We start from the raw sequence: 10010 nt of genomic DNA, 5'->3' as shown, positions 1-10010 counted from the left end.
CACACACACACACACACATACATAAAGCCACATAACATACAGGTAACCCAGAAAAGAATCCCACAGATACATTTTTATTGAGACATTGTGCTGTTACATATGTGAGAAAATAAATATGAACACCATTCCTCCATTTACGAGACAGTTTTGAACTGTAGAATTAGAGGGCAGCTGACTAAAAAGGGTTAATGCCACCCCTAAAATCAAGTAACTTAAGAACAATTTGGTCCTCTTGAGATTTCCATTAAGATATTGTCCCATGGGTCTGGAATAGTCTTCCATCTAAGGTGAGTTTGTCCCCAGATTCCAAACAGCAATACTTATGCCATTCAATAATGAATGCCTTATGATAGCCAACTATCAGAGCCACCACTATCCATCACTAATTCTCCCTTCAACAACTGTATGGTGTGCACACATGTGTGTGCAGGGGTGCCCGCACATGTATGTTCGCATGTGTGTGGAGGCCGGAGGTAAATATCAGATGTCTTCCTCCTCTGCTCTCCACTTTAACTTTTGAAACAAGGCCTCGAGCTCACTGAACCTGGAGTTCACTGATGCTGCTGGACGAGCTACCCAGCAAGCTTCAGGAGTCTCTCTGCTCTCCAAGTGCTGGGTTACAGATGCGTTCCATGGTGCTCAGGTCCTGGGGACTCCAATTCAGGTCCTAATGCTTGTGTGGCACTCGGGCACTTTGCCCACTGAGTCATTGCCCTTCTGCCTCATCTCATTCTTATTACTTACTAAGCAAACTTCCCCAATTATTCTGTTATGTATATAAGTGTTTGCCTTCGTGTATATATGTTCACCCCATGCATGCAGGGCCCATGGAAACCAGAAGAGGGCATTGGACACCTCAAACTGCAGTTTAAAGTAGTGAGCTTCCAAGTGGGCACTGGAAACCAAACCCTGGTCTTCTGCAAAAGCAGCCAGTGCTCTTAATCACTGAGCCATCTCTCCAATTCCCTTCCCTTTCTTTTCTGCCTGTTGGGCACAGCAGGGCTCTTGGTTCTTACAGAGATCTGTCCTCTACACTGCATAGCGCTGCATGCTAAGCTCACCAATGTTCTGTTACTCTAGTCTTATCAAAACCTCCCATAGCCTCACCTTGAAGGGTCTGAAGCCCTGAACCTCTTAAGTAACTAGGCACACACACACACACACACACACACACACACAAATAGCAAACCCTTTTACAGGTCTCACAAGAATTTAAATTGAAGGCTAAAAGTTCCAGTATCAAAAACTGCTGCCTATGGGAATTGTGGGTATTTGAAGTTCTGCCTACAGTTCAGGAAACACCCTTTGTGGGTGAGCTCCCTTCCCACACAGATGGAAGAGTGGGGATATAACCCTGGAAGTAGCGCATAGGGAAGTGGAAATGCGACTGGAAGGATCCTTCCACTGCCGTTACACACAGTCCACCTAGGCACTGTTTTCTGTCAAATCGCATGAAATAAGGATATAGAAGGCAGCCCTAAGAGATCCGGACAGGAAGCCTGCAGGCTTAGTGACAAGCACCTCAGCGTCCAGCAACGGAAGAGGAGGAGGAGGAGGAGGAAACGGACCTGTAAAGACTGGATAACTCGAATGAGGTCAGATGACTAGCTAGTGGCGAGCGAGTCCTGAGCCCAGGTCTTCTAACTCCAGGATGAGAGTACCTTCATCGTGCCTGCCTCTTCTCTTTTGGCATCAGGAAAAGAAACAGACACCAACTTCCTGATGTTGACTCATGCTCAGGGTTTCCCAACAACAATGTGACTGAGATGCAAGGCTGCATAATAACTCTTTAGTGGAAGGGGAGGCCTGTTCTTAGCATAACCTCAGACCTTTGCCCACTAGAAGCAAATAGCACTCCACATGCCCCCCCCATGTTTAACAACTGAAAAGTACTTCCAGAAATAGCTGGCATGTGGCTATGTGGGTAGAGAGCTTGCCTAGCATGAACAAAGCCCCGGGTTCTAGCTCCAGCCCTGTATAAATAGGGCGTGTTCTTGCAAACCTGTAACCCAACACTCTAAGGCAGATAGATGCAGGAGGATTAGAAGTTGATGGTTATCTTCGGCTATATAGCAAGTTTGAAGCTAGACTGAGAAACTCAAAACCCTGTCTCCAAAATAATAATATTAATTTTTAAGTCCTCAGATAATGCTATGAAAGCAAGCGTCCCCAGGATAGGAAGGAAGAAACGAATGCCTCCATCTGGGCGAAACTGGTTTGAGTGTGAGCTCCTGTTCTGGAGATGATTCTAGTTCATTTGGAGGTTAATGATGGAGCAGAGCAGACAGGAAGTGTGTCGTTAAAGGAACCTCACTGCCAGGCATAGGATGGTTGATTCCAGAGAATGCTGTCCACGGATCTGAAAAAGCATAGTGAAGAGGTTGGCACTGTGCACAAAGGAACAATGTCAGAAAAGGAACTTGTCTTTTTGCCACCAGTCTGGGAACGTTTTGCCCAGGGAACTCAGCAGCAGGAAAGGGAGAACTGTAGAGCCCAGGCCATGATCTAAAAAGCCCTCTTTATTCTCCCCATCTCTGAACTCAGCCTGCTCCATCTATGACTGCTGCACCCATCGCCCCATCCTAGCCACTTTGAAGGTGTTGGTGCCGGAAGGCAGCCTAGGACTCACCAATGCAGCAAGGTTCAGGCTGTATACATACAACATCTTACATGAACATCACAAGGTGTTGGGTAAAACAGCCAGACACAAAAAAAGACCTACTGTGTGACTCTATTGACACAAAGTTGAAGAACAGAAGAAACACATTCCCATTGATAAGAGGAAGTGGTAGGTTTGGGTGCTGGTATTGCTAGAGACGACTGAGGGCATCCTCTGGGCATGGAGACCTCTGTCATGATCCTGAGGGAGGCTTGTGAATGGGTAGAAATCCACAGAGCTACACATTTAGGATGGTCATACCTTCCTGTATGTTTCTATAAATAAGCTCTATCCCCTTAAAAATGAATGTTGACTCTGGAACCAAGGGGGTGTGGATTCCAGCCCTGCAGGTGATTCTGGCTAAGTCAGAATTTTTCTAAGAGGCTAGATGACCAGGGCAGTCCAGACAGGAAGTGCACAGTGAGTACAAATAGCACTATACTTAAAGGAACCACGGACACTGTCAGACACAGGACACAGTGTCTGTGTGAGGCACAGGATGTCTTAACGTAGGCTCCTTTGTTGCCCCAGGCACTGAGACAGACCTGTCAGCCATTAGCCCCTCTCTCCTCTACTTTCTCTGGCTTTGGGAGCTGTGCTCAGGCGCCACCTCTATTTGCCGAGTTCTTTATCAGTGGATAGAATATTTACAGAGTACAGCAGTGTTGATTACACAGTTCATTTTACTGGAGACTGGGGGATTGCACTGTCTCCTCCTGAGTTATTCTTGGCACGGCAGCATTTGCTCCCAGCATGCATTTCTTTACATCTGAAGTTCTCTCTCTCTCTCTCTCTCTCTCTCTCTCTCTCTCTCTCTCTCTCTCACCTCAGTGACACAGAACAGATAGACTTCATGCTGTCTTCACCGTCGCTAGCCCCTTGATCTCTTTTATTCTTCTCTTTGGAAACTGGTTGATTCTGAAACAAACAAGCAGATGCAGGAGTATGGATTCTAGCTCCAGCATCCCCTAACGGAGTTGGTAGACGTGTGTTTCACCTTTGCACATCCCTGTTCAGGGCAGGCTGTAGGTTTTGTTTGTTTCACTTTTTTTTTCAGGGATGGATGATGCGTGTACCACACAGTGCTTTTGTAGGGGGTCAGGGTACAACTTGTAAGAGTTTGTTTTCTCCTTCCACCATGGATGTCCCAGGGATCAAACTCAGGATCAGACTTGGGAGCAGGCACCTGAGTCATCTTACTCCACCTGCTTTGGTTTATCATATTTTATTTATTTAAGGGGAGTATCTGTGTGTAGAGTTGTGGTTTTGAACCTATATTGGCCATGGAAGCCTTTCTACAAGCAGACTCTCTGGCAGAAAATACTAGAATCCAAAGTCAATGACACTCAGGTTGACCATGTGTGCAGTTTGGGAACCTGCCCTCTCACTCCTGTGTCCCCTCCTCATTCCCACAGCAGACCCTAGACTATTTGCACAGGCTCTTGAGCATGGGCACTAAACCCAGTCATTGCAAACCACTGCATTTGACCATTTAACCAATTATTTCCTGGCCACCTGAGGCCTGGCTTTCAAGGGCTCTCTTCCTACTTATTCCATGGATTTTAACCAAAAGACCCTCAGTAGATGGCATGTATTTGCACAGAAATACTGAGCCATCACATCTAGGGAAAGAGAACACAGCAGAAGGGGAGTGGGTTCAGAACAGCAGACCATGTGTCTCCTGTCATCCTGGAACATCACATGGACACCAAGGGTTTCAAGAAGCTCTGCAGGACAGGGGCACAAGGAAAGCTGCCCATAGACAGAACTTCTTCCCAAGACCAGAAATGCCAAATAAAGGAATGCAGAGACTGGGGCAGTTTGCACTGAAGACATTGTGTCTGAGAGTCCCCCCCTGGTATTGGTCCCCACAAAAGATTACCCCTAAAGCAGCTACTTAAAACTCCTCTCTGGCCATCAGGCAGCCATGTTAAAGTCACTTAGCACAGCCCCCAATTCACACAGCTGCAAAGTTCCTTATTCCACAATACCCCTATTGATAGTTCCAGAGACAGTTTGGAATCAGAAAAGACTTCATAAAGACAAATTTTTAAATGTAATTGAAATGAGTAAAATAAAGCTACGTGTGGTGGTGCATGCCTTTAGTCCCAGCACTCAGGAAGCAGAAGCAGGCAGATCTCAGTAAGTTCGAGGGCAGCCTGGTTTGTATAGTGAGCTCCAGACAGCTAGGACCCCAAAGAGAGACCCTGTCTCAAAAATTACTTAATTAGTTAATTAATTAAATAGTCTAAAATAAAGGAAGATCAGAGAAAGAAGGAAGAGAAAGGGGAAACAAAAATGGGGAGCTGTCTAGAGTCCTTTGAGACGTAAGCAAACAAGAACTACTCATGTCCAGACAATGTCTAGAAGTTTCTTCTTACTACAATGCCTTCCCCCTCCCAAGCTTATTCTTGGAAGAGATGGCTGCAATAATGGGCCAACAGCTTCTAACCCCAGGAAAGGAATTGGCTGTTAGAAAGGAAGCAGGTACATCCCCCTGCCTCTGGACTTCCCTTCCTCCTGTATTGGTTTATTATGACAAACATTTCCCTAGAATTTTCTAGGATTAGATAATAGAATTATCATGTTATTTTAGCCCACCAGTGTCCAGGCCCTGAGCCTGGTGTCAGGACCCATGAATTCATAACACATGTACAACTCAGAGCCTGGTCATGGAGCCAGCAACCTTGCAAAGGACAGAGTCTACCTTGAAGATCTACGTAAGGCATCTGAGGGCTGGGGTGAGAGAGAGAGAGAGAGAGAGAGAGAGAGAGAGAGAGAGAGAGAGAGAGAGAGAGAGAGAGAGCGCTTCTGAGCTAGGCAAAGACCTGTGGGCAGGAAGCTCAGACAGTGGGATAACCTGGTGTCGGGGAACAGGGATTATGAGAACAGGGGACATTATCCTTACCACAGTGAGTTGCTGCTGACTGATTCAGGAGGGGAAGGAAGAAAAGGAAGGAGTGGGTGATGACTCAGTGGAGATGACGGGCACCTCGAGAGGGTTCTGAGAGCAGAAAGCAGAAGTCAGCACAAGCTGCTTGGTTGAGGGCAAGGGGCACTGCAAGTTCAGGCCTTACCCCATGTAGCATGTTGCCTAAGAAGCCCAGACACAGGAGACAATCACTGGAGAGAAGGAGGAGGAGGAGGAGGAGGAGGAGGAGGAGGAGGAGGAAGAGGAGGACTGGGGCTCTCTCACTTGCTTTCTTTATCTCCCTGTGGTTGGAGAGAGGGGAGTGGGATAGTGATTAGAAGTTCCCATGCAGTAGACTCCTACCATGGTTCCAGCTCCCCATCCATCCATACCCGACACTGTTAATTCCTTTAGGACTGGACATGCTGGTCTCTCTGAGTCCTCTAGTGCTCCGCCCCTTGAACATCTGTGGTCTATATTCAGGGTTGTTGACACTCCTCACTCCTAGTGACCTACCTAAACCCACACATCCTACCACATCTGCCTCCTCTAAATAGCCTGAGCTGAGCCTTCTCCCTGCAGAGGCAAAGACCTAGGCGTGCTCCAGGCAAAAAGAGGCTGGACTGAATACCGAGCATCCCTGAGGACACACCACCTTCAGGGGAGATGCCGTGTTCTAGAATATATTCCCTGGTGTGTTTTCAAATCCAAGCACACAGGATCTTTGTGTCTTAGTGTGGGCCAGGCTCCCCCCAGCCTTGCTCTGGCTTGGTTTCAGGCTCATGATAAGCCCAGGCCTTCTGGCTTCAGTCTCAGGCCCCTGCTTACCCACTTCTGTTTTGATACTCTTGCACCTTCCTGCTTGGTTGACCTCTCTGTAGGCCACCTCTTTCTGTGAAGACTTCAGGCATTCCTATGGGGTCCCCATCTTCACTGACCCCATGGTTCACTGACCCCTCCCACAGACCCCCTCATCATTGTTGATCATATCTGGGGTATATGACTAGCAGTTGCCTGTTTTAAAGACTCACATTTACTACCTGTGTTCTATTTCTTCCAAAGATCTTGGCCTATCTCAGCTGCCAGTTTGAACCATGAATTCCTAGAGATGCTGTTACAACTTTGAAACATTAATCACGCTGACAAGTCCAAGATATGCCTGTTGCCAGGACTCCATGAGCACCAGCCTCAGAACAAAGTAGGAAAGGTCCAGGCCAAAGTGAGGATGTTTTCAGTTCAGTTTCCCTGCATACCTTCTAAAGCTATACCAGTAGCACAGGCACCTCAGGCCCCAGCCCAGTCCTTACCATCCTGCTTGTCCCTGGTATGCTCTGCTCCTTGGCTTTAAGCACATTTGTCATCTTCCAGGACCAGCTCTGACAGGGAGGATGATACCCACGGGGTACGTTCCCTGTGGGGCCATCTTTATCTGCTTGGATCACCCTGCTCTCTCAGGCCCATCTCAAAGAGGGCAGCCTCCTAAATAACAATTAAGCAGTTATAGTGTATGCGTAGTATCAGACATGATATCCAGATATCTATCTGGATGGGAATCTAGGGAGACTCTTGGGCCTCACAGTCGGGGGGGGGGGTCAGCCCCCAGTGTCCTCCAAGGTGAAAGACTGAGCTTCCTGAGCAGTATTTGAACAGCCATGGTGGAAAGTTGAAGCAAGAAGCAACAAACCAGCAACTTTTACTCAAGTTTCTGAAGATTAGATTTTAAAGAGATGAAGATTCAAGCAGGCATGGTAGCCTATGCCTGTAATCTCAGCACTTGGGAGGCTGAGGCAGGAGAATGACCAGTTGATGCCAGCCTGAGATACACCAGACTCTGTTTCAAAGACAAACAAAATCCAACCAAACAAAATAAGAGGTAAATATCCCCATGGCTTATGAGTTTAAAGAGTACAAAACATAAAAGAGTTTTGGTCTTATCTTCCCTCCCCCTGCCCCGCCACCTCTTAGCCCATATTCAGATTTCCATATCTTTTCAGTGTCTCCTTACACAGATCAAAGTGAATGTAAATGAATTTACTGCCCCCGCTACCCCCTGAAAGGCATCACAGGCTAGCTGACATTTGATAATAATGTTTATCACTTAGCAATACAGTCTACAGATCTTTCCAGATGGGTGCCAAGGGATTTGTCTCTGGACTCTATAACTACAGATGATATGACAGAAAATAATTTTGTATTTATTTCATTTTATAAATGTATAGACAGATCCACAGGGTAAGTTCCTACCAAGTAAATACTGGGGGAAAGTAAATACTGGGGTCTCTAAGATGGCTCCGCAGGTAAAGGTGCTTACTGCCAAATCTGAGGACCTGAGTTCAATCCCCGAGACTGACATGGTGAAAAGAGAGGACCAACTCTGCAAATTGTCTTCTGTCAAGAGTTCTAGAGCATGTGCCAACCCCCAAGTAAATACGTGGTTTGTTTGTTCGTTGTTTTTCAAAATCAATGTGCTTAAAAGTTGGAGCTATAAGTCGGGCGTGGTGGCGCACGCCTTTAATCCCAGCACTCGGGAGGCAGAGGCAGGCAAATTTCTGAGTACGAGGCCAGCCTGGTCTACAAAGTGAGTTCCAGGACAGCCAGGGCTACACAGAGAAACCTTGTCTCAAAAAACCAAAACAAAACAACAACAACAAAAGAGTTGGAGATATAGCTCAATGGTAGAGCACACGACCTTGGCATCTGTAGCTTTTGAGACTTGCCTTTCCTCTCCTTGGGAGTGGCATAGGTTTTCACTCTGCCAGCCTGTCTGGAAGGAATAGGCCAAGTATAAATATTTACCTGTCTAACAGTGAGATTGCAGCAGCATACCCTCAGTTTGGGTTTTTTGTCTGAGGACTGAGGGTTGGATCTAAACACGTTAGAGACCATCTGTGTTCCTTTTTCTGTGAAATATCTCTGTGTCCTATGGACCCAGCACCTGCCGTACCAGGCAGTGCAGCAGGGACTTTACACATCTTCCTCCTTTACTTACAATGCTATGCAGAGGCTACTTGTAAACTTGCCCAGGGCGCACCATGCACTGGAGTGGATCCACAGTGCTCATGTATAGGCCAGAGGACAACTTTCCATTCCTTCCTTCCTTCTTTTCTTCTTTTTCCTCCTCATCCTCCTCTTCGCCCTCCTCCTTTTCCTCCTCTTCCTCCTCTTTCTTTTAGAGACAGGGTTTCTCTGGGTAGCTCTAGCTGTTCTGGAACTCACTCTGTAGGTCAGGCTGAACTTGAATTCACAGAACTCTTGCCTCTGCCTCTGCCTCTGCCTCTGCCTCTGCCTCTGCCTCTGCCTCTGCCTCTGCCTCTGCCTCTGCCTCTGCCTCTGCCTCTGCCTCTGCCTCCCAAGTACTGGACTTAAAAGTGGTCACCACCACTGCCCTGCTAAAGGACAACTTTCAAGAGTCAGAAGTTTTCAACTTCTACCCTGTGCGTTCCAAGATTAAACTGGGGGCATCAGGCTTGGCAGTAAGTGCCTTTACTCAGTGAGCCATCTCATTGGCCCAGGTTCATGGTTTTAACCGCAAAGGAGCTGCCTGCCACTCTGTGATAATGGAGGTCTCAAAGCTTCCCAAGAACTCCCGAGTCAGCTGCCCTGGGCATGGTGCCAAAGAGTCTGCATGCTAAGCCAATGAAGGTAAATTGGGTAAAAGCTGAAAGGGCAGAGTTCACTCAGTGGGGGTGGAAGGGCAGCATGCTGGCTGGGTGTGTCTGACTTCCCTGTTAGAAAGGAGACTGAAAGTCTAGTCTGGCTGCTGGATTTCCTCCTTTGGACAGAGTGTTCCTTGACTGATAGGAAAAGGGACTCAGCTCAGTAGACTTCAAACTGTCTGCAGACTCCATCACACAAAGGAACAGCCAAATGGGACCTAGAAAGTGGGAATCTACCCTCCAAAGAGGAGTCTGCTTTTCCTGGCACAGAAGAACCCGGTCGAGCCAGTCATCTATAGCGCAAAGCTACCTCAGAAACACAGAATTCACAAAACTCACAGAAAGCACTAAAGCGAACAGTGAAGACCTGGGTGGATAAGAACAAAGAGTACTCAGACGGAACTGTAGATTATAACAGAGAAGAGATCTGACATAGCTCTAGAAGAAATGGGGGTAGGCTTGCATTGGATGCCAAGCTCCAGCTGGGTGCAGCGGCTCATGCCTGTAATCCCAGCACTCAGGCTAAATAGAAGGCTGTTGGTGTAGGTCAGTTGGTAGACTGCTTACTTAGCACACACAAAGTCCTGGGTTCAATCCCCGGTGCTGCATACATTTAGTGTAGTGGTGCACTCCTGTAATCTTGGCACTAGGGAGGTTAGGGAGGGAGAATCTGGAGTTTCAGATCATCCTCAACTCCATAGAGAGTTAAGACCAGCCTACTAGGCTACATGTGACCCTGTTTTACAAAGAAAGAGAGAGACAGACAGACAGACAGAAGAGAAGA

General features: G+C 47.3%; 1 protein-coding gene across 5 annotated transcripts in view; it reads left to right on the top strand.

The window, feature by feature from the left end:
* The window catches only part of Lipc (lipase C, hepatic type), a 128219-nt gene that overhangs the window by 81919 nt on the left and 36290 nt on the right, over positions 1-10010 (top strand). Inside the window, exon 2 of one of the 5 annotated variants that reach the window (XM_021173403.2) lies at positions 9083-9212. The exons of the other annotated variants lie outside the window; for them this stretch is intronic. The gene's annotated coding sequence lies outside the window, so the exon portion shown is untranslated. The remainder of the gene's footprint in view (positions 1-9082; positions 9213-10010) is intronic. 5 annotated transcript variants of the gene reach the window in all.

This window comes from Mus caroli, chromosome 9 (genome assembly GCF_900094665.2).
Source record: "Mus caroli chromosome 9, CAROLI_EIJ_v1.1, whole genome shotgun sequence".
Classification (NCBI taxonomy): Eukaryota; Metazoa; Chordata; class Mammalia; order Rodentia; family Muridae; genus Mus; species Mus caroli.
This window is presented reverse-complemented; position numbering and strand designations above follow the sequence as displayed.